At 41.7% G+C, this 24,323-nt stretch overlaps 1 protein-coding gene across 5 annotated transcripts in view; it reads left to right on the top strand.

The window, feature by feature from the left end:
* The window catches only part of PDE1B (phosphodiesterase 1B), a 471,712-nt gene that overhangs the window by 338,948 nt on the left and 108,441 nt on the right, over positions 1-24,323 (top strand). The gene's annotated exons all lie outside the window — the stretch shown is intronic.

The following is a 24,323-nucleotide window of genomic DNA, read 5'->3' on the forward strand; positions in this document are numbered from 1 at the left end:
CCAAATTTGTAGGGTTGAATTGGGTTTACTGTCCTTTTAGTATAACATTTCTTTCTTTGTCAAGTAATCATTAGTCTATAATATAATACAAGGTAAACATCTCATTACAGTCAAAAAAGCACATATTTTAAGTATAGTTTAGTAAATCTCATTAAACTAGCAATATCACCAAGGCTTTCATAGCGGGACTTAGCTGTAACCGAATCAATAACTATGAAGAATAAACTTAGTGATATTGCTAAACTGATATATTGTAAGTAGTTTGAAGCCCCATACACACTATCAGTTTTCCTGCAGGTTTTCTCTTCAGATTTACCAAAACCATCTAATATGAGGTCAAACCTCAAGAGTTTCAATTTGTAAGCAATCAAGCAGGCCCTTGCACTACATGGTTTTGGTAAACCTGAGGAGAAAACCTGCAGGAAAACTGATAGTGTGTATGGGGCTTTATACATTTTTATAGAACTTCCCTTTACCTCAGCGGGGATCAGATTCAAGGTGATATAATTTGAGATCTACCATTATTATGTCATCATATTGAACATACAACATTCTAAAAGGCAAGAAGAGGCATCATAATGTTATTGTGCATGGAGAGGTATTCCAAAAACCTGTGAGTGAGCTTTTACAGTCATCAGCTGCAAAACAGGTTTGCGCTCTGGGCTCTATTCTGATTTGAAGGATTGATTTAACAGTAAAGTTCCGTGGTAGTGGTTCTAATTCATTGATCTGTAAATAAGCTAATGGTCACCTTTTTATCAGACATGCCTCTCAATTACTTCCTGCACAGATGATACATCACTACTGTGCGAGAGAACCTGCTTAACCATGCCTTTTTTATACACTTAGGCGGACTGTCCCTGCCCACCAATTAGTGCATTCACAACCACATGCATCTGTGCAAGAAAATTACGGGACTTTGCTTTCTGCTTTCTTGTTTATTCATTGGTTTCCACACCTTTAACGTAACACATCCACTCTCAGTAGTTGCCCAATATTGAATACAGTTCCTCATTTGCAAGTGCAATGCTTGTTATTGAACCTACAATTCTTGTCTGACCCTCTGGATTAGTTGCCTGATTGCTAGCTCTTCTGGTTTGGCTCTAGTTCATTCTTTACCAATCTCTTTAATACTTGACCCTTTCCAAAAACGTATCAGCTTAAGGATCAGCAACAGATCGATGTGAACGTGTACCAAACCATGTTAAATGGACTGCAGTGTGTTTCTGCAAAACGGAAAATGCACAAAAACGCGCATAGGTGTGTACGCTGTTTTATAGACTTGAGTGGGGCTTGTTTTCCGAGAATTGAGTGGTCGCTTTTCAGGCATAATTGGTTCTGAAGTGGATTTTGTACGGAAAGGCTCTAATTGTAGGAGAAGGTCCAAATGTGCTACTGTAGGAAGCTGGGTTGGGAGGATGTAGTGTAGATTAGTTATGGAAGGCAAGGGTGGGTGGGTTACAGTAGTTTTTTATTAAAGATAAAGTTGTCCTTTTAAAAAAAAGGCAAAGCCTTCTATAAAAATAGATGGGAACCTATATTCAGCAGGGAAATAGTAACCTTTCAAAGCTGTTAACGTGGCATTTGTAGCATTTATTATTACTTTCATTCAACTGTATAATAATTTCTGCCAAGAGCTGAATCTACATCTTTACAGTTCCCATTTGTGGCTTCCCAAATTCAGAAAATGTATCAGATTTGCTAAGTGCCTCTCAGCATGTGGAAAGAAAGTTTAGCTGGGCATGCTGGGTAGTGCAGCATGTGTTAGGTCTCTAAACTGAAGACTCTGTGATAAACTTAGACCTGTTTTCATTGCTGTTTGTTACGGCTGCCACCTAAACTAATTAAAAAGGCAATTATCATGTGCTGCAGTGAGATAATTGGGCTGTTTGTTTTTGGAAATCTAGGACATTTCTACTGAAATAACTTTTGTTATGTGGTTTTTATGTAAAATGTTCATGTGCCCTCATCCATGCTTATAGACGGTAGTAGGAAAGAAGAGAGATATGAATATGTATTAACATGGCGGGTGCAAGATAAGATAGGGGAGCTGTGGAAAGGATTAAGTGATTCTCTTAAAATGGTTTTCCAATTGTCAGCTATTGTAGCAAACACCTTAACAGGAATATTTGCATGTGCATATACATTATTAGTACTTTAGCTCATACATTCATATTTGAGCCTGTAGTAGACAGCAATACTATACGCCTAAACAGATATGATTTTGTGGTGTTGATTAATAGAAACATTACAGACAGACTCCAATTCCCAAACAGAAAGGCACTGGGTGTGAACAGTCTGCCTACAGAACTTTATAAAACCTATTACCTAGTTATTGATGATGTATAACAGTGGTTCTCAACGTCAGTCTTCAAGTACCCCCAACATGCCATGTTTTGGGAATTTCTCTTAGATAAAATAGATGTCTAAAATACCAAGCCAGTGATTTAAATCACCTGTGCAAGATAAAGGTAAACTTGCATGGCCTGTTGGGGGTTCTTGAGAACCACTGATGTATAGCACAGCATTAGTATCAGAAAAAGTCCATCCTTTGGTGATAGAAGTACCAATAATGCTACTGCCCAAACCTGGCAATGATCCAAAAAACTGAAAATCAGATCATCCTAATCCCTACTCACTAGAGATGGCAAACATTTGTTAAAATAATGCAGATCTCAGCCATGATATATGCTCTGCGAAAAATACTTCCTTCAGTATTAAGAGGGTATTTAGGTGCTTGAAAACATACAATGCCACCATGAAGAGGAAGAGGATCCTATTTTCATTAAACATCTAAGTGTCATTTGATTTGGTTAAATGGCCATACTTGTATTCTGTCCTTGTCAAGCTTGGTATAGAACATGAATTCATTGAATGCCTCAGGTGCTTAGGTTTGTAATAATGGATGGAGCTCACATCTATTTAGGCTACATTACAATCTTGCATGGTGCTTTGGGCTATTCATATTAAAACAGATCTTAAAAAGGTTGTAAATCCTTACATATACCCAGTGAAGTTACAGTACTTGTTTCAAGTGATACACAGAGATAAAGGGAACACTCCTACAACAGTTGAACCTTGTTAGCTGCTGTCTTTTCTTTCCTACATCCGTTCCAAGTCCAGAATGTATAACGCTTGTCTGAGCTGTTAGAAAAAAGGGGCGGAGAGCTGAAATGTCCACACTACAGAGCAAAGCGAGGAGAGCTCTGAGAGCTGATTAGAGGGACCCCCTCCACACTCCCCTCCACACAGGAACATAACTGAGGCTGTCAATCTGCTGGAGCTCCCTCCCCTGTTGACATTTTTCTCTTGGTGTCAGGAAAACTTGTCAGATGTGATTCCTACAGATAGCGGAGGAATGAAGCAGCAGACAGAAATGACACTTAATGCTCTGGATTGAGTCAAGTACACACTATAGAGCAGCCCTTTTCAACTAGGGTGTCTTCTGTTTTCTTCAGGGGTGCCTTGGCAAAACAAGCCAGCAGGTGGATGAAGCCTGCCTATGATTTACACAAAGCCACAGGTTTTCATTATGCACCATTACGACTTTCTAGACACTGGCATCCTAACAGCCAATGATGTCATCAGTTGATAAGCAGGATGTCTGTTGTCTCCACAGCATCCTTGTTTGACCCTCCCCTGCCCCTCTCCCTGAGCACTGGGGTCACATTAGCTGACTGACGGAGAGACATTGAGAAAGAAGAGAAACATTGGAATACTAGTCACTATGAGTGTGCAAAAGTGTATTTGCTTTGGAAGAATAAATCACCTCTAATGTGTGGATGTTTCTGCATTATGTAAAACGGAAATTCCCTTCATCTGTATGAAACTCCGACGGAGAAAAAAACACGCATTCTCAGAATCAAGTCAACGCATGCTCAGAAGCATTGAACTTCATTTTTCTCGGCTCGTCGTAGTGCTGGTGTGGTGTGACAGTGTGTATGCAAGACAGCTTGAATGGAATTCCGTCAAAAAATCCGTCTGAGTTTATCCCAATGGAAACTGCGATTGTGTGTACAAGGCATAAGAATAGTTTTTTACATTTTAGAATGGGGTGTCTCGAGACTGTCCATAATTTTAAAGGGTGTCATGAGATTGTCTGTGATTTTAAAGGGTGCCTTAACTGAAAAATGGTTAAGAAACACTGCTATAGGAAGATATGCTTTGTTCCTATTTCATGTCTACAACCGCTTTAAATCATCTGGCTCAGGGGATACTCATACCCTATTCATACCCTTGAGACATAGTTGTTGTATTACCCTAGTGGATTAAATTGGGCAAAAGCAGCCCACACATCCACTACTGGACATAATTAGCCTTTGTAACACCCCTGGCGACCTTTTTTTTTTTTGTGATTGCGCAGGGAAAATTTCCCACAACTTACCTTGTAGGCTTCAGGACAGGAATTGAGGGGATCTCTCCAGTGGCATACAATAGTTAGTACTTTTGTATAGTAGACTAGTGCCCCAACAGGCACACCGACAACAATAAAACTTGACAAGGGTTGTTATCCCTTTATACTCTATGTAAAATGAAAAATATTAGTTTGGGCTTGAATTGGGCTTTCATGCTTATAATCCACATTGTTAACCTAAAGCTGTGTTAACCTCTTCCTTACCGGACCATTATAAAATGACGCCGGCAGGAACCCGCCCTCGATCCTGGTGGACGTCTTATGACGTCCTTTCTTCCTGGCAATCTAGGGCGCACACCCGCTGTGCCACTCATGACCCAGCGCGCGTACCCGATGTCCACCGGGCGCCCGCGATTGCCGGTTATCATGGCAGGAGTGTGGTTCTGTGTGTGTAAACACACAGATCCACCTCCTCTCAGGCCCCGTACACACGAGGAGACATGTCCGATGAAAACGGCCCGCGGACCGTTTTCATTGGACATGTCTCCTGGGAGCTTTTGGTCTGATGTGTGTACACACCATCAGACCAAAATCCCCGCGGACAGAGAACGCGGTGACGTAGAAGACAGTGACGTTCTCAAACACGGAAGTGCAATGCTTCCACGCATGCTAAGAAACTTGTCCGCTGGAAACCTGTCCGTCGGACATGTCCAATGGTTAGTACACCTAATCGGACATGTCCGCTGGTTATGACGTGTAACCAGCGTCCCGTACATGTCATAACCAGCGGACATGTCCAATTAGGTGTACTAACCATTGGACATGTCTGACGGACAGGTTTACAGCGGACAAGTTTCTTAGCATGCTAAGAAACTTTTGTCCACTGGAAACCTGTCCGCTAGGCCGTACACACGGTCGGACATGTCCGCGGAAACTGGTCCGCGGACATGTTCGACCGTGTGTACGCTGCCTCAGAGGTGAGGAGACCGATGCTGTGTTCCCAGTACAGAGGAACACACATCGGTCTCCTCCCCTTGTGAGTCCCCTCCGTCCTACAGTTAGAACACACTTTAGGGAACATATTAACCCCTTCAACGCCCCCTAGTGTTAACCCCTTCCCTGCCAGTCACATTTACACAGTAATCAGTGCATTTTATATAAATGTGAATGGTCCCAAAAACGTGTCAAAAGTGTCCGATGTGTCCGCCGCAATGTCACGGTCACAATAAAAATCGCAGATCACCGCCATTACTAGTAAAAAAAAAAATGCCATAAATGAATCCCCTATTTTGTAGACGCTATAACTTTTGCACAAACCAATCAATATACGCTTATTGCGATTTTATTTTTTACCAAAAATATGTAGAAGAATACGTATCCGCCTAAACTGAGGAAAAAAAACGTTTTTTTTTATATATTTTTTTGGGGATATTTATTATAGTAAAAAGTAAAAAATATAGAATTTTTTTTAAATTGTCACTCTATTTTTGTTTATAGCGCAAAAAATAAAAACCGCAGAGGTGATCAAATACCACCAAACGAAAGCTATATTTGTGGGGAAAAAAATATAAAGATTTCATTTGGGCACAGTGTTGCATGAACGCGCACATGTCATTCAAAGTGCAACAGCGCTGAAAAATAAAAATTGGTCTGGGCAGGAAGGGGGTGAAAATGCCCTGTATGGAAGGGGTTAAACAATAATAGTAAGATTGAAATGTTAATGTCCCATTACCTTAACATCATCAGACAGTTTCTGTTGACAAAACAATAAAACAATGGCTTAAAGGATATCTCCAGCCTATATTAAATATAAATGCTGTTTTGGAAGCAGCAGATCTTGAATGTGTGAAAGTATAACTAAAAGGCAAAACTTTTCTTATGGCCTTGAATAGAGTGATGAGTGGAACCCCTGTCAGAGTTGCTACTAGAACAGTAATACAGATGAAATCTTCCAATGGTGACAGTTGTTGCTGTGACAGCTGTCTAAGAAGGGATGTCCCTCAAATTGGAATATCCCCTCACTTCTTGCTAATTCTACAAAGCAGAAAGTGGAGTGAAAACAGACAGCAGTTTAACCTTCCCCTACTCTATGCCTTTAGATGTACTTTAAATCAGAACTTCAATCCAAACTTTTTATGCTGTTGTTCTGAATAGAACAAAAGGCTTTGAATCTGACTGGTTTCTATTGCTATTTGTGTCCCTGTTGAGGAGATCTCTGTTCACTATATGTTTCAGTGAATTTACAGTTGTTGTTGTTCAATCATTTAGTCGTGTTCCAACTCTTCGTGACCTCATGGACCATAGCGAACCAGGCTTTTCTGTCCTCCACTGCCTCCCGAAACTTGCTTAAATCCATGTCCATTGTTTCGACGATGCTTTTTATCCATCTTGCTTTCTGTCATCCTCTTCTTTTTCCTTCCATGTTTCCCAGCATCAGGGTCTTTTTCAACGAGTCCTCTCTTCGCATTAGGTGCCCAAAGTATTTGAGTTTCATCTTCAGGATCTGTTCTTCCAGTGAATATCAGGGTTTATTTCCTTCACTGGTTTAATATTCTTGCCCTCCAAGAGACTTTTAAGAGACTTCTCCAACACCATACAGTAGTTCAAAAGCATCCCCCCCCCCTTGAACTAGACTAAGGTGACCAGATTTTTAAAATGAAATCCGGGGACATATTTTTTCTTTACTAGTAATGGCAACAATCAGCCACTCTCTGCCCGTCGCCGCCCGCCTCACAGCCTCTCAAGTCTTACTCTTCAGGCCCCGGCTACTACTGGATGGGGGCGGAGGAAGATCACTCCGCGAGGGAAGGCAAGGAGATAGGCAGGAGGCTGGCCAGGATTTGAGCCAAGGCAGAAGAACATGCGAGCGAAGCTGAATGGGCATGCGCACAAAATATTCCCTCCGCTCCGACCAGCACATGATCATCAAAAAGGGGCACAGATAATGGAAAAAATACAACCCCCCTATGCTAGAAGGCACGGCGGAGCGGGGGGGGGGGGGGGGTGTAATTCTATTTTTTTTTATTTTAATTCTGCACTGACTGTCTTTGAAATTGCCCCTGCCCCTTATTAAATCCAATCTGGGGACAAAACCAGGGACAGACTTAGCCCGGGGACAGTGTACTCAATCAGGGGACTGTGCCCTGAAACAGGGGATGTCTGGTCACCCTAAACTAGACCAACTATGTAACTATACATACGTTGTGAGTCCAGGGCAACAAATTACACATCTAATGCAGGTGAAAAACACATGGTGCAGGTAGGAAGGTCTAACCTTTTTCTGTTCAATTCAAAATAAAATAAGACATTTTGGCTTGTGTTGTTTTTTTAAGTTTTATCTCTTGCTTTGCCATAAACTACACTTTTTCTTTATGATTCCACAGTTGCCTGCTAATATTATATACAGAATAATAGATTGAGAATCTCTGAAAATAAAGTTTTTTTTATTGAACAATCTGGTGACACAGGGATCCTAATCTTGCTGCCAATTGAAATCCAAATGAATTGATATTTTTCCTTCAGAAAGGCTGTTCTGTATGAACTGGGATTCAGTGATTGCCTGTTCACGAGACATAATGTTGAGTCCGAGGGCTGATAGAGAAGCCTTTCTTCTTCTTATTTCTAATCAAGACAACGTGATAAATGTTCATGCTGTTCTGCCAAGTCAAAAATGCCTTCTACAAATGGGAAGTGAATTGAACATTCATTAAAAGAGATTTGTCCATAAGCGAATACAAAGTAAAATCTACTTAATTGATTGAAACAGATGTCCTATTTCTGGCTATGTAGATGAGGATGATATTTTAAAGGGCCAGTTGATAGTGTGCTCAATATGAAAACCTTAATGAATGAGGTGAGCTATCTTCAATTTAATCATCTAGTCCTTTTCAGGCAAACAACTTCAATTTTTTTTAAGTTATCTTGCATATACTTAGGACTAAACACAGTTTCACCATGCTCCTGTAAATGGACACTGTCTATTCACACACAGAGCGTGGCTCTACTCCACCCCTTGCTCTTGCCTTATTGGCCCACTGGCTGTGATTGACAGCAGCAGCAGCCAATGGCTCCCACTGCTGTGTGAGCCAATGAGGAGCAACAGACCCAAGAAAGCTGCTGCTCTAATGCACATTGCTGGATCAAGATCCCGCTCAGGTAAATACAGCCTGTCACTGCTACATGTGATCCAACCCCCATCTTCTCTACTGCTTTTTCCGAGTCCCTGAACGCTTCTCTTGCGCCATTGGACAGCTAATGATGATGCACACAGGAGTTAAATTGTCTCTGGCATTTTGGGTTTGCAGTTGTGCAGTTTACAGAGAAGAGCAAAAAAAATTGCCAGGGGCTAGCAGGGAAACATTTTTGACATGTTTCATCTGCCAAAAACTCTAAGGGCCAGATCCACAGCCGCCCAGCTCAACTTAACTTTTCAGAGTTAAGTTACACTGCCGCAAATCTCCCAAGTTAGGTGCCGATCCACAAAGCACTTACCTGGAAATTTGCGGCGGTGTAACTTAACTCCGTCCGGCGCAAGGCATTCCTAATACAAATGGGCGATTCCCATTTAAATTAGGCACGCTCCCACGCCGGACGTACTGCGCATGCTCCGTCGGGTAAATTACCCGACGTGCATTGCGCTAACAGACGTCGCTCCGACGTCATTTGCTTAGACGGTAACGTAAATGGCGTCCAGCGCCATTCACGGACGTCTTACGTAAACGACGTAGAGTTTGAATTTTCGACGCGGGAACGACGGCCATACTTAATAGGGCTTAGTCAAATAGGACTCAGCCCTATTTTTACACGGCGTAACTCGACATAAATGACGTAGAATTAGCGCGACGGGCCCGTCGGAACGTTCGTGGATCGTCGTAAGTGTTCATTTGCATATTCTAGGCTGGCCGCAATGGCCTCGCCACCTAGCGGCCAGCCTAGAATTGCATCCTTAAGATCCGACAGTGTAATTCAATTACACATGTCGGATCTTCTGTCTATCTCTTGGAAACTGATTCTGTGGATCAGTTCCAAAGATAGAAACAGGGATACGACGGCGTATCTGTTTTGTGGATTACCCCATTAGCTCTTAATTAGGGATTTCTTGTTGTAGAACTTTGTTTTTTCTATTTTAAAGCTAATTTACTACTTAAGAATTGGTAAATACTTCCATAATTCATAGTCACATCTATAGTTTGACCAAAGGTTCACTCAGGGGTGGATTCAGAGTCTGGTCTCGGGAGGGCACTGCCAGAAAATACATTATTTTGCGGGGCAAGTTATCGGGGGGAAATGGCTGGTGTTGGCGCTTCAATCATCCTGGCACCATGGTTGATATGGTGTCAGGATAATTGAAGTGCATTATTTCTATTATTATATTGTAATATAAAATTAAATAGTTCAACTCACCATAATGCAGAATCAGTGGGAGCCCCGAGTGTCTCACTTGTCACCGTCACCTGCCACCAGATGCGGATTGTCACTTGTCACGTCACCTGCCACACGTTGCAGATTGTCACTTGCCTACCACCAGATGCAGATTGTCACTTGCCACGTCACCTGCCACATGTTGCATATTGTCACTTGCCACGCCACCTACCACACATTGCGAATTGTCACTTGCCGGCCACCAGATGCAGATTGTCACTTGCCACGTTACCTGCCATATGTTGGGAATTGTCACTTGCCACGTCACCTGCCACAAGTTGCGGGTTGTCACTTACCATGTCGCCTGCCACATGTTGTGGTATATGACTTGCCACGTCACCTGCCACACGCTGCGGATTGTCACTTGTCACATCATCTGCCACAAGTTGAGGATTGTCAATGGCCACGTCACCTGCCACAAGTTGCAGATTGTCACTTGCCATATCACCTGCCACAAGTTGCGGATTTTCACTTGCCAAGTCACCTGCCACACCTTGCGGATTGTCACTTTCCACGTCACCTGCCACACGTTGTGGATTGTCACTTGCCACAAGTTGTGGATTGTCACTTGCCACGTCACCTGCCACAAGTTGCGGATTGTCACTTGCCACATCACCTGCCACACCTTGCGGATTGTCACTTGCCACGTCACCTGCCACACCTTGCAGATTGTCACTTGCCACACCTTGTGGATTGACACTTGCCTGCTAAGGTGGTGTTTTGCTTGTCGCATGCAGTGTTCCAGAGTCAGGCAGCAGAGATAATGTAATCTCTCTGCTGCCCACGGTGCTTGCACAGTGAGGGTGGAAGTTACTGCAGGGATGCAGGGCAGGCGCGGTGAGAGATGATGTCATCTTTCTGCTCCACCGCCTGTCGGCTTGCTGATTGGCAAGCCGTCCGCTCACACAGAGCCACCCAGCTGCCTGCCGGCTCTCACCAGCCCGGCCCGCCCGTTCTCTCACCCACCCGCCCATTCACACACCGAGCCACCAAACAGCCTGGCCCGCCTGTGGCGCCGCCTGCTCTCTCGCCTGCCCAGCCGCCCGCCTGGATCCGCCCCTGGGTTTACTGTAAAGCAAAAGTCGTTGTAAGCTACAGCCACAAGCCTTCTCTTTGAAGTGAAACCATTTAGAAATAATGTTCACTGCTGTTTTATTTAATAAACTACATTGTCATTTTCTAAGGCACTTTCAGTCCAGTCCTCATAGGGAAGACTGATTATGCCACATCAACCTATTTAACTAGATTACATTGTTCAATGCTACTACTGCTGTTCAGCAGAAGGCTGCTGTTTTCCGGCCTGTTACTAGACTGCAGATGTGAATATGCCTGCTGGTATCCAGCCTTCGGGACAGCACTGTGTGTTCCCATCATCTTGTAATTGTCTGCACCATGAAAAGAACAAAGCTGTGCAATTCATCTCCAAATGGACTGGAATACTCTGTGTTGTTTTCCAGCAACATTTCAACTCCGCAGGAGTATTTGAGAATGGCAGAATTATCAAAGTGCTCAATTTTGTCTTATGCCCAAAAACAGTTATTGTAGTTAATCCAACTGAGAATAAAATATTGCAATGCATATATTATGTGGTTATATTAAAAGAAAAGTAAGCTCCTGCTCCTGACATGTTCAATTATATTGCAACTGCACCTTTAACTGCTTCCAGCCCCTTATGCTAGTCCTAGACTTGCCTATCCTTAATGCCTAGCGCAATATCAGCAATGAGGTCACAGAATGGCTTGTAAAAACTGTTTTGAGCCAGCCCCACCCATGCTCTCTGCATTCTATGCATGAAGGTAAAACCCTTTCTGTGTGCAGCATCCTCCCCAGCCTAATACTTACCTGAGCCAGATCTTCATCAAGCAATGTGCACAAGAGCCTCGGCTCTCCGTGGACTCTCCCTCCTCATTGGCAGACAGTAGCGGAAGCGACCCCCTCCTCCTGAACAATAATATAACAAATGCCCCCCCCCCCTCAATAGGATATTGTGCCAAACTTGTAGGTTAATAAGAGAACCTTTGATAAATGGAAGAGTGGGATTAATAATAAAATTGGCAGTGCCTTCATCCAGGACACAGCCTCTGCGAACAGAGTGGATTCCCTTCCTAGGAAATTAACCAGTAATCTAATCAAAGTATTTGGCTGCAGAAGAACTCCTGCAACCAACAAATAACATTAACCATAAGTATATAGATGCACACCAGTGTATAAATAATGCAAGCTTTAAATAGAAGAAAAGATTAAAAACAGCGCATGCATCAAATGTACAAACAGGTGTTATCATCAAAGGGCCCAACAGGAGTCCAGGTGAACGGTGCACATATACCTGGGTATGTTTATCTATTTATGGAGATAACACCAGATACATTTTGCAGCAAAGTCCCATTGCAGGGTCCCCTGAGCATGATGTGTCATTCGTCTTTGCGCAATGTCTCCTGGGAACGACAAAAGCTCCCAGGAGACATTACGGCATCGAGGTAGTGACGGAATACCCGCACACTACCCAATGAATCCATATACAGGAAGCAGCCAGTAACATAAAGGATTACTAAAGTACAGTGGATCGGAAAAAAAAAATGCGGTTTAGTAATTATGCATATGAGCGTATAATTTTATTTTTTTGGTGGGGGAGTGGATCTTGGGTGGGAGATCCCACACTTTTTCCCCAGGACTTGACCCCTGGTGTAGGGCCATCTCCTGGGATTTCCTGGTGACTCATGCATATAGCAGAGAAAGGAGAGAGCAGAGAGGAAACCCAATACGTGTTATTATAGAATGAGACAAGTACACACTATATGAGGATGTGCCTTGTTCATTTTTAATTTCAGGAGTTTACAACCACTTCAATTTTTCTAACAAAGAGATTCTGTATGGAAATACTTTCAGAACATGCGCTGCATGGGGTTCATATGTTCTCTCAATACTTTATAGATTCCTTTAAAAATTCCTAAAATGATATTGATAGTAGTGATGAGCTGAACTGCCCAATGTTCGGCGAACCTGAATACTATTAAATCAAAAGTAGCTGAATCTGTCAAATCAAATATGCCTATTTTTGTGGTAATAGGCAATGGGTATCGAAAAATAGCATGGGGAAGAGGGGAAGATTGGTGGGCACTGACCTGGGGGACACGTATCAATGCAGATCATTTTTTTTAAAGATTCCATTCAGCCAGGATCAATGATTTTTTTTAAATGCTTCAAGTGGAACATTAAAAATGCCCTGCCACTGTGAAAAGGGAAGTAGAAAGAACACAGGGGGCCAGATTCACAAAGAGATACAGCGGCGTATCCTGATAAGCCGTCGTATCTCTGAGATCCGACGGTCGGATCTATGCGACTGATTCATAAGAATCAGTTCCGCATAGATCTCCCTTAGATCCGACAGGTGTAAGTGACTTACACCGTCGGATCTTAGGCTGCAATCTCCCGCCGGCCGCTAGGTGTCGCCTCGGTTTTTTACGCGTCGGAAATGCAAATGAGGAGAACCGCCGATTCAGTAACGAACACCCGCCCGTCGCTTTTTTTTCACGTCGCTTGCGTTCGGCTTTTTCCAGCGGATAGTTACCCCTGCTATAGCAGGGGTAACTGCTGCGTTTCCTATGTTTAGTATGGCCGTCGTTCCCGTGCTGAGTTTTAAATTTTAACGTCGTTTGCGTACATCGATTCAGAATTCGGCCTGACGCAGGTTACGCTCACGCCGAAACCACTGACGTCCTAGCGACGTCAGTGTGAGCAATGCACGCCGGGAAATTTAGCCGGCGGCGCATGCGCATTTAAATCGGCGCAGGGACGCGCCTGATTTAAATACTACACCCCCCTAGCCGCGGAATTTGAATTCCGCCGGGGGAGTTACGAGTTTCGAGGTAAGTGCTTTGTGAATACTGCAATAGCCTCTCAAAATTGCGCCGGCGGATCGTAAATCAGATAGATTACGCGGATCTAAAGATCCGCTAATCTATCTGAATCTGGCCCAGGGTACGTATGCAGAGTGCAGGGCTCCGGAATATCAATTGTAAATGAAGAAAGATGTTTTTTTTTGTTGTTTTTTTCTGGATTTTGCTTCTACCGCTGAGCTAACAATCTACCAATATCACAGCTGGCATTTCAGCCTACAGATTCTTCCTTAATCAAGTATTATTTAGCAGTGTTGAAAAAACGCCCCTCTTTTACCCCAGTATATACCAGAGTGTTACAAGGTGTGTGGTTTTCCTGATGTCATCACCTTTTGGGCAGAGCCGCCTTTTACAGATAAACGTTATGCATGAGGATAAGATTGTCTAACCTTATTTATTGTGATGGGATATTTCTGTGTTAGGCACAGCAATCCTGTCCCCTGGCTGATATAGCAGCCATGTCATAATCACAGGTACCATCTATTCAATTAGTTGCAAGCTGAAAGCATAAAAGGGAAAATCAATTTCTGAACGGCTGGTGGCTCAGGGCAAGGACACACTGAAGGAGACAACGTGCAGGGAAAACTTATGAAGCAGCACAGCATGCGAATAAACATGGCAACAGTTCTGAGGGGGTTGGACCAAAAGCTTGGTGTTTTCCAGCTACGACTTTCAGACTGTTTGTTCTAGATGATGAGTATTTATTAGCTGTCATTCTCGCTTTATGTCACACATAAAGTATCTCTTTCCTGAGAAATAGTGTCACAGAGGAAGAGAAAAACAATATCTTCTAAACTTGCGTACCAGTCTGCTCATTCTGAAAATTACTATCTTCTGTGTCATTATAGATTTTGTTTCTGAGAAATTATCTGTAAAATAAGATTAATTAAAACTTAAAATAGCACATCTCTGTAAAGCAGAATAATCCAGCAACATATATTAATAAAATGAAACTCCAGGCAAAACAGCTACACACATTTTACTGTTTTACATACCAAATGATATATAAATCTAAGGTTTCGTATGTGTGCTTATTTGATCAGCTTTAATTCTTCGTAACCATGCCCACTGCTCATTGGACAAAGCTGATGATGATGATGTTTTACTGTCCAATGGGGAGTCTGCAGCAGGATGTTTTGGCTCACCCCTCCTAATACACAGGAATCTGGTCCAGATCACTTGGCTGTCTGCTGTCCTTAGGTACTCAGGACCCAGTGACTCAGTCCTCCTGAACAGGTCCTCACAAGGCTCAGTCTCTCAGCTTTGGTCCTCACTGGTTCTCCCTTGTTGTAGACACCCATGGCAACGGGTCCTTCCAGCTCCTGGGCTCAGTTCAGCAGACAGTCAGTCCTCAGGCTCTTATGGACACAGAAAGGGCAACCAATCTCTGCACAAGTCCATCCAAAGCCTCATGTCTGTATGGCTTGACTTCCCCATACAAATACCCAAATCTCTGCAGAATAGCCAGGCAAAAAGTCCTGTCTCTCCTCTTCTGATGTGCAAGGAATACTGGGTAGTGAAGTCCACAGCTCCATCAGCCTCCCTTTACTTGCATTGCACTATGCCCCTTTAAGGTCTAAATTTCTCCAAAATTAATGGCGGGCGCTGCATGACAAGTCCTTTTCGGCTGCTGATTGGGTCAGATCTTCTACTTCCAGGAGGGTAGGGGGGGGGGCAGGAGTGAGTGGGGGATTTCACACAGAACTGTTAACCTCTTGACCACCGCCCCATGTCCAAAAGACGTCCTGTTTTTAAAGATGGATATCTCGGTAACGGCAGCAGCTGCTGCCAAAACCGAGGTATCCATCTTTTCAGTGGGCGGTGGTGTACACGATAACGGCGGTCTCCGCGGCGGATTCGCCGTGACATCGCCGTTATCGGTGGCGGGAGAGGGGCCCCCCCTCCCGCCGCTCTCCCACGCCCTCCGCCGCTTACCGGAGCCATCGGTAGCGGCGGAGGCGATCGGGACTGTTCGGCAGCTGACTGGGGTTGCGAGTGAAGGAAAAATTTCCTTCACCCGTCCCCATAGCTCTGCTGGGCAGAAGTGACGTCAAAACGTCAGTCCCGCCCAGCGTCTTAAAGCAACATTTTTTTTTTACATTCCTTGTAATAGAAATAAAAGTGATATATTTTTTTTTAATTTCAGTGTAAAATATTATTAACTAAATAAAAATAAATAAGAAAACAAATTTTTTTTTTTTTTAAAGCGCCCCGTCCCGACGAGCTCGCGCACAGAAGCGAACGCATACGCGAGTAGTGCCCGCATATGAAAACGGTGGTCAAACCACACAAGTGAGGTATCGCCGCGATCGTTAGAGCGAGAGCAATAATTCTAGCCCTAGACCTACTCTGTAACTCAAAAAATGCAACCTGTAGAATTTTTTAAACGTCGCCTATCGAGATTTTTAAGGGTAAAAGTTTGACGTCATGCCACGAGCGGGCGCAATTTTTAAGCGTGACATGTTGGGTATCATTTTACTCGGCGTAACATTATCTTTCACAATATGTAAACAAATTGGGCCAAATTTATTGTTGTCTTATTTTTTAATTCAAAAAAGGGATTTTTTTCCAAAAAAAGTGCGCTTGTAAGACCGCTGCGCAAATACGGTGTGACAAAAATTATTGCAATGACTGCCATTTTATTCTCTAGGGTGTTAGAAAAAAATATATATAATGTTTGGGGGTTTTAAGTAATTTTCTAGCAAAAAAAAACTGTTTTAGTCTCGTAAACACAGAATCTGAAAAACAAGCCCGGTGGTAAAGAGGTTAAGGTATATTTAAAACCCCATTTAAATTGTTTTTTAATAGAGTGGGATAGGGTTAAAACCGCTGCTAGCTCTTTTTTGCCATCTCCGTCCCAGTCCTGCAATTTTTCTTCACTTCTTGTCATATGGAAACATCAGGAAGAGGAAGGAAAACTTCCCTTTGGCAGTTGGCATAGCATCCAGTGTCCCCATTAGAAGATTTTCCTTCTATTTCTGATCCAGTGTTTTGGATTTTCTCTCTCTCCCAGTGGCTGTGGTCACCAGGACATATAGAGAGAGAGAAAATCTCCCCAATGAGGACAAAGTAAAAATAACTGAAAAAATAAACAGAATACTAAAAAGGCTTATAATCCTGCTCTACTCTATCCAAAACGAAAACAAACATTTTGGCTTTACATACAGAACTTTACTCTAAATGGGAAATTCAGCTTTAAAATTCCTCCCTCCCTCCCACTTCTGCTGGAATTGCCTAATGCCCTGTACACAAGATCGGTTTGTCTGATGAAAACGAACCGATGGATTTTTTCATCAGATATCCGATGAAGCTGACTTTCATCAGTCTTGCCTACACACCATCCGTTAAAAATCCAATCATGTCCAACGCGATGACGTAAAACACAACAACGTGCTGAGAAAAAATACGTTCAATGCTTCCGAGCATGCGTCGACTTGATTCTGAGAATGCGTGGATTTTTGACGGATGGATTTCCCCACAGACGATCGTTTTTTTCTATCGGTTTTTTCACCATAAGAAAAATGTAAAACAGGTTCTATTTTTTTTCACCGATGGGAAAAAAACTGATGGGGCCCACACACGATCGGTTCGTCCGATGAAAACGGTCCGTTTTCATCAGACGAACCGATTGTGTGTACAGGGCATAAGTGATTCCAACAGAAGTTCAGCCGCGCCCCTTCCCCAGCTAGCAGGCTCTTGGGACCTGTCGGTAACCGGTAACCGATCCAGTGTGGCCAATCCCTAGTAAGGAAGCCTAGTAAGGGCAAGATAGCCCCCACTCAGCTCTATGCCCTTGGAGGACTGGAGCAGCGTCTGTAGTCACTTCCGCCTACGCTCTTAAAGGCAAATGAAAGATCTGGGATCTCTCCATACAGAAGACTCGACATGCTTATTTCTATGACAAGGGATTTTTACATTACTTGTAATAGGAATGAAAGTCATCAGAAAAAAATAAAAAAAATAAAGGGATAGTGTCAAATTTAAGAATTAAAAATAAAATAATTAAAACATTTTTTTTAAAGCGCCCCATCCCTCCGAGATCATGTGCAGAAGCGAATACATACGTAAGTCGCACTCACATATGTAAATGGTGTTCAAACATGTGAGGTATTGCCACGATCATTAGGTCAAAAGCAATAATTCTAGCACTAGACCTCCTCTGCAAATCTAAACAGATAACCTGTGAACATTTTTAAAGCATTGCCTATGGAGATTTTTAAGTACTGTAGTTTATCGCCATTCCACAAGTGTGTGCAATTTTAAATGACATGTTAGGTATCTATTTACTCTAGAGCACATCATGTTTCATAGTACACAAAAAAATGAGGCTAACTTTAATGTTTGTGTTAAAAAATTCATTAAAGTGTATATTTTTTTTGAAAAAAATTGCGTTTGAAAGACCACTACACTAATACAGCGTGACATAAAATATTGCAATGACTGTCAATTTTATTCTCTAGGGTCTCTGTATATATATATATATATATATATATATATATATATATATATATATATATATATATATATATATATATATATATAAAATATTTGGGGGTTTTAAGTGATTTTCTAACAAAAAAATAATAGCTAATTCTTAAAGGGGTTGTAAAGGTTCATCTTTTATTTTCTAAATTGGTTCCTTTAAGCTAGTGCATTGTTGGTTCACTTACCTTTTCCTTCAATTTCCCTTCTAAATATTATTTTTCTTTGTTTGAATTTCTCACTTCCTGTTTCTCCTCAGTAAGCTTTCCACCGTCATCCGAGCGGTGGAAAGTCATTTAGAACAGCTTACTGAACACCTTACTGAGGAGGAACGGGAAGTGAGAAGGAAAAGGTAAGTGAACCAACAATGCACTAGCTTAAAGGAACCTATTTAGTAAACAAAAAACAAACCTTTACAACCCCTTTAAGTGTATTAATCTAGAACCAATTAGAATTCACTGAATTGCTGAAGCAAATGACAAGATACTAGTACAAGATGGTATGTGACTGGTTGTTCTAGATTACTGTTCTTAGTAGCCAAAAGACCCAACCACCTTGCCTATTCATGCAAAGTAATAGGATCTGTAGAATTTTCACCCTGGACCCAGTTATTTTTTACCGATTTACCCTACTGTTGCTTTTCCTGTAGCAGTGGACACAAAATATTAGGTGTCAACTAGTGTTGGAGCTTACAGGGAGCGATTACATCATCTCCTCTGTCATGTGACAGTGTTTGGTCATAGTGGTTGTTTGCCAATACTGTATTCTGTGAGAAGGTTACATGCTCTTCAATACTCACTAGCTGAGTATTATTCTCACTGGGGAGAACTGTGAAGATGAGTATAAATGGTTTGGGGGATGGGCCCTAAAGAGACCCTTTACATTTACCAGGAATGAAAAGGTCTCTTTAACCACTTGATCACTGGGCACGTAAACCCCCTTAATAACCAGACCAATTTTCAGCTTTCGGTGCTCTCACAATTTGAATGACAATTACTCAGTCATACAACACTGTACCCAAATGAAATTCTCGTCCTTTTTTTCACACAAATAGAGCTTTCTTTTGGTGGTATTTAATCACCGTTGGGTTTTTTATTTTGTGTGCTATAAGAGAAAAAACCTGAAAATTCTGTAAAAAAAATTTTTTTTCATTGTTTCTGTTTTATTTTTTCTTCATTCTTTTGCATAAATGTGAAAGATGAAGTTACGCCGAGTAAATAGACACCCAACATGTCACCCTTCAAAGTTGCACACGCTCGTGGAATGGCGCCAAACTTTGCTACTTAAAAATCCCCATAGGCGACGTTGCAGGGTATTGTGGGGTATTGCAGAGTATTGTGGGGTATTGCAGAGTATTGTGGGGTATTGCAGAGTAGTGTGGGGTATTGCAGAGTAGTGTGGGGTATTACATGGGACATTCCCATGTGCGCGCCCCAGGAGCACGATTCTGGGAGGACGTCCATGGACGTCCTCCCAGAGTTAAGCAATCGCTTTGCAGCCGTATTTCGACTGTAGGCGTTGATCAAGTGGTTAAGAATAAAAACTCTTTACTAAACAAAGCTATAAGTCATGCTTTCCTCATTTCACATTAGAAAAAAATTGGAAACACTTGACCACTTTCGTGCAAAGGCATAACTTGCTATCAAGTAAAATAATGAAACTGAGAAGGTCGCTGGAAAGAAAGATCTATTGATTTTTTAATATAACAGTAAAATCCTAGAAAATCAATATAAATATTCAACTGTCAGCAGTGTGCAGTATTTTTATTATTGCGCTAGAAAACAGGCAACACTATGTTTTACAAAGTTGGAGATCAAGTTAACAGCAATAAAAACTCTTTTTTTTAGCTGAGAACTGAAATAGTGTAATTTGTACACAATTTAACATCCAACTTTTTGAGCTATAGTTGGAAAAGAATGATAGAATGAGAATGGTAAAATCAATATCCATTTTACTTATGCAAAGTTATATATCTTTATGTTTGCAGTGGGTTCTCCTTTTGCCAATTTCCAATTTTTTTTTAAATATCATCTTCACAAATTTATTTGGAAAAAGAAAAGTATTTTTTTTTCTTGAATGATGTCATTTCCCATCTTCTTATATGACAAAAAATGAATTGAATTCAAGGTTTCATCCCCCCTGAGAGCTTATTTTTTGCATTTCATTTTCTTCTAAGCTTTTCTCCCAGGATGCCTGGGGTTGGAAAACAAACCCAGGTAAAATGGAACATTTTTCGTCTTTGACGGCAAAGGCCTGTAGGAAACAGAGGGCAGATTAATTTTTTATCTGAGTCTACGTCTGATGCAGAATTTGTAATGACTTTTTAGGATCTGGAGGTGGTAGACTCCTATATCAACAAGCAAACATTCATTTTCTGTGAAGAGAGGACAGGTAGATCACTGATGTTTTATTACAAATAAATAAATAAAGCCCAAGAAAACCCCCCCAAAAACAGCTTTTGCTGCATACTGGCCCTAATGTATAGCTGTCCCTTGCAGTAAATCATTTTTTTGCCACTTTATGTCTCCAGTCTTCAATGTTTTAGGGCTGCCAACCCAATCCCTCTGGGTCCATTCTGTTGTGGCCTTAGTGGGTGCATCATCACAGAAGCCTAGACTCACTACTACTGCACTAAACAACACTAACAAGGCAATATGTGAACAATGTTAACTGCAGAAATATGGACTCCTCTTCTGCTGGAAAAGAAGCGAAGAAACTGAAGTCATTGAACCAGCCAGAAGAAACTTGGCCCAGTTCCCTTACTTGACCTTGTGAGGCTTTTTTTCCATATAGGGCATGGTATATTGAACAGAATTTACTATGTTGGAACACAGTAAACTATTAGTTGCTTGGATCAGGATTGATTTGTTGAATAATCGCTATTGTTTCCCCAAGATAAGCCTGCACCAGTTGTGTCTGCTCTATGTCTAAACGTATTCAGCCAGCACAATCAAACTTAATTATGTAACAATTTGCATAAGAAAAGTCCAATGCTTTTGGCTAGTTTAAAATAAATTACATAACGCAAACCTGTACTATGGAAGCTCTGACCAAGACAGAGGAAGGAAGCAGAGAGCCACAGATTGAATGGAGCAGAAGCAGGGAGGTCCTTGCTTTGCAGATCCTCAGGTTTAGCTTTCTCTTCAAAAGAACAAACACATGGCCACTGCCCCCACCTATAACTGGCCTTTACAGCAAGGAGTACATGGAAGGGCAACGTATATCAAACAAAACTAAAGAAAATTCCCAGCTCAGCTTACCGTCCAACCTGCAACCAACCTAATTACCCTATCTAACAGTATGCGTTAAAAACAGTGGTTTAGTATGCACACATTTGCAAATGTGTGTGTAAGCTGCAGAGCCTCTTCACGGCACCCCAGTATTATCTGCAGTCTAAACTCAAATTTTTTTAGAGTGACTTAAGATAATACTGGGGTGCTGTGAAGAGGCTCTGCTGCTTACGCATGTATTTGCAAATGCAACTGTTAGACAGGATAATTCAGTTGATTGAAGGCTGGTTGGTAATTTCAGCTGGGTTTTGTTAGCTTTCTCTCCAGCCAGATCTTGAGAAAAAAATGAACCTCACTAGTAGTCATAGGCAGCAGTGCTTTAGATAATCTCACACTGGAGATATAGAGCTACTAGGCCACAACCGTTCCTTGATTTAAAAGGACTGTCTTTTTTGGAACCCAACCCTTCTGTCTCTCATTTCCCAAGTTGTCTTTCTATCTGGTCAGCTTTATAGACCTCTATATCAGTGGTCCCCAACGCCCCCGGCACCAGGAACCGGCTGTGCAGAAGTCAACCCCTCCATGGACCAGTCGGGGGTGGGGGGTTTGGTTGAAGTCTGTCACCTGGGAGGGGTGTGGTGTTGGTGGTGCACCTCATGGGGGAGGGCGTGCAATCTCACCAGTGTCCCCAGACCAGCTCTCCTTCCTCCTCTTCTCCTTTGTGACCACAGTGAGGGAAGAGAGTAGTGGAGCTAGGATAAAGAGAGCAAGCGCCGTCTGGTGGTCTGAGGGTGGCAGTGCAGGTTGTACTGGTTGTACTGGTTCACTCTGTACGCTGCCAACCCCCACCGCAGGGCCTGACTCCCAGTTCCGCAGCCCGGGGGTTGGTGACACTTGCTCTTTATTTAAATATCTATTTACCATCCAAATGTGTTATACCACACTAAGCCATCCATTTAAACTCCAAATAATTTAATTTCTTATTTTGAAATTTCAGTATAAAGGAAGAGTTGTGGTCAAAAACCCAGTTGCGAGTACAGACAATCATTTTATATTCATTCTTAGTGGTATGCCTTATTTGGGGGGTATATTTTGTCTACAAACTTTGCACTTGAGGAAAAACCTCTTTCAAATTTCATAAAGTTGGGAGGTGTGAAAACTGTAAATCTTTCAGGGTACAGTTTAAGTACAATTAATAATTCTATATGTCCCCTACAGGTTAACAAGTCTTAACTTTTTGGACTCGCACAGGACATTTTTTACAGCTGCTCCTAGGGGCATCTGGCATCTATAACGGACAATTTGCATTCCATATTTTAAATCCTTTGTCTGTTCGTAATTTTGTATATTTCGTATTTTCATTTGTATGTTCGCATTTTCACTTGTGTGTTTTGTAAATCCGTTTCTTTGTCTGTTCGTAAATTTGTGTACTCGAATCGTTCTTTTGAATGGGCACTGGGCAGTGTAGTTAGTGAGTGATATATCTTACTTAATATCTTAGCCAATCAGCTTATCTCTTTTGTGCTGAGTCACATTGGACAGTGTAACCTTTGTCTGATGAAAACCGAAAGTTTCTCCTGTGGAGCGTACACACGCTCGGATTTTTTTGAAAACGTGCTCATTTTGAAGTTTGTCAGCAAAAAGTCCGACCATGTGTACGAGGCTTTAATATGGATTAGCCGCGTGTTGAAAATGAAACTAAAATACGAGATTGCGAATGACCACGCCGCAATGTATTTACAAAAGTACAAAATTACGAATCCATTAAACGAAAATTATTATCTAACAAAATTAGGAATTTCGAATCAATGAAAATAAATTAGACAAACTTACGAATCATTCAGTATAAACGAAAATAAAACTGTTGCGAATATACAAACAGGTCCGAATAGGAAAACTTGCGTCTTACAAAATACGAACGGGTCCGAATAGGAAAACTTGCGTCTTACGAAATTACAAATCTTTATGAATCTACGGAACGAGACGAAACAAAACAAAAACGTAACTTTTGTTGTGCACATGTCTTGTCTAGTAGGGAGTTTAAAAAACTGTTGAATTTTTAGCAGCTACTGCCTATTCATATGTCTTCGGAAACTAGGGTTGAGATTTCTCTGACCCTTTCAATACTGACCCTTTTGGCTGGCATAAAATATATCTAAAGCAAAAACTTTTTTTTGTCATTTTAGACTATGAAATATTTAAAACTCCTTGACATCTGTGTCCATTTCAGGAGATTTCTCTTTGCTTCTGTTCTAATACATACAACAGAAAGCAAAAATATATTTGTGACAGTTGTCACAGGATCAAGTGTCTCCATTGGGAGATTCCCCCCCTGCTCCTGTCCTGGTGACAGGCTAGATGGGCCCTCACTTCCAGTCACAGTGACATTGATTACAAGGACATAAATCTCCCTAATACTTTGTTTCCCCGAAAATAAGACCTACCCCAAAAATAAGACCTAGAGTTATTTTCCATGAGAGCTGCAAAATAAGCCCTACCCTGAAAATAAGCTTGTAAAATCATCTAATCCACTCCATTACAGTAGTATATAATGTACAATGTGTGTGTTTCTGTAATATAATTGCCGGGAAGGGAGCTCTGGCAGGTCACAAAACTGCAGAGAGGCACTAAAAAGAAGGTATTAGGCACAATTATATTACAGAAACACACACATTCTACATTATATACTACTGTAATAGAGTGAATTATAGGATTTTACAAGCATTTTAACCCAATTCATACTGGGGATTCCTGTCAGGCAGGGAGATAGAGGGTGAAAGAAGACATGGTAAGACCTACCCCGAAAATAAGCCCTACTGTGTCTTTTGTTGCCAAAATTAATATAAGACCCAGGCTTATTTTCGGGGAAACATGGTAGGAACACAGACTCTGGCAGAGGCTGTAATTTGTTACAGTTTTTTCCAAAATTAAACAAAATAA

This window comes from Rana temporaria, chromosome 2 (assembly GCF_905171775.1).
Source record: "Rana temporaria chromosome 2, aRanTem1.1, whole genome shotgun sequence".
Classification (NCBI taxonomy): domain Eukaryota; kingdom Metazoa; phylum Chordata; class Amphibia; order Anura; family Ranidae; genus Rana; species Rana temporaria.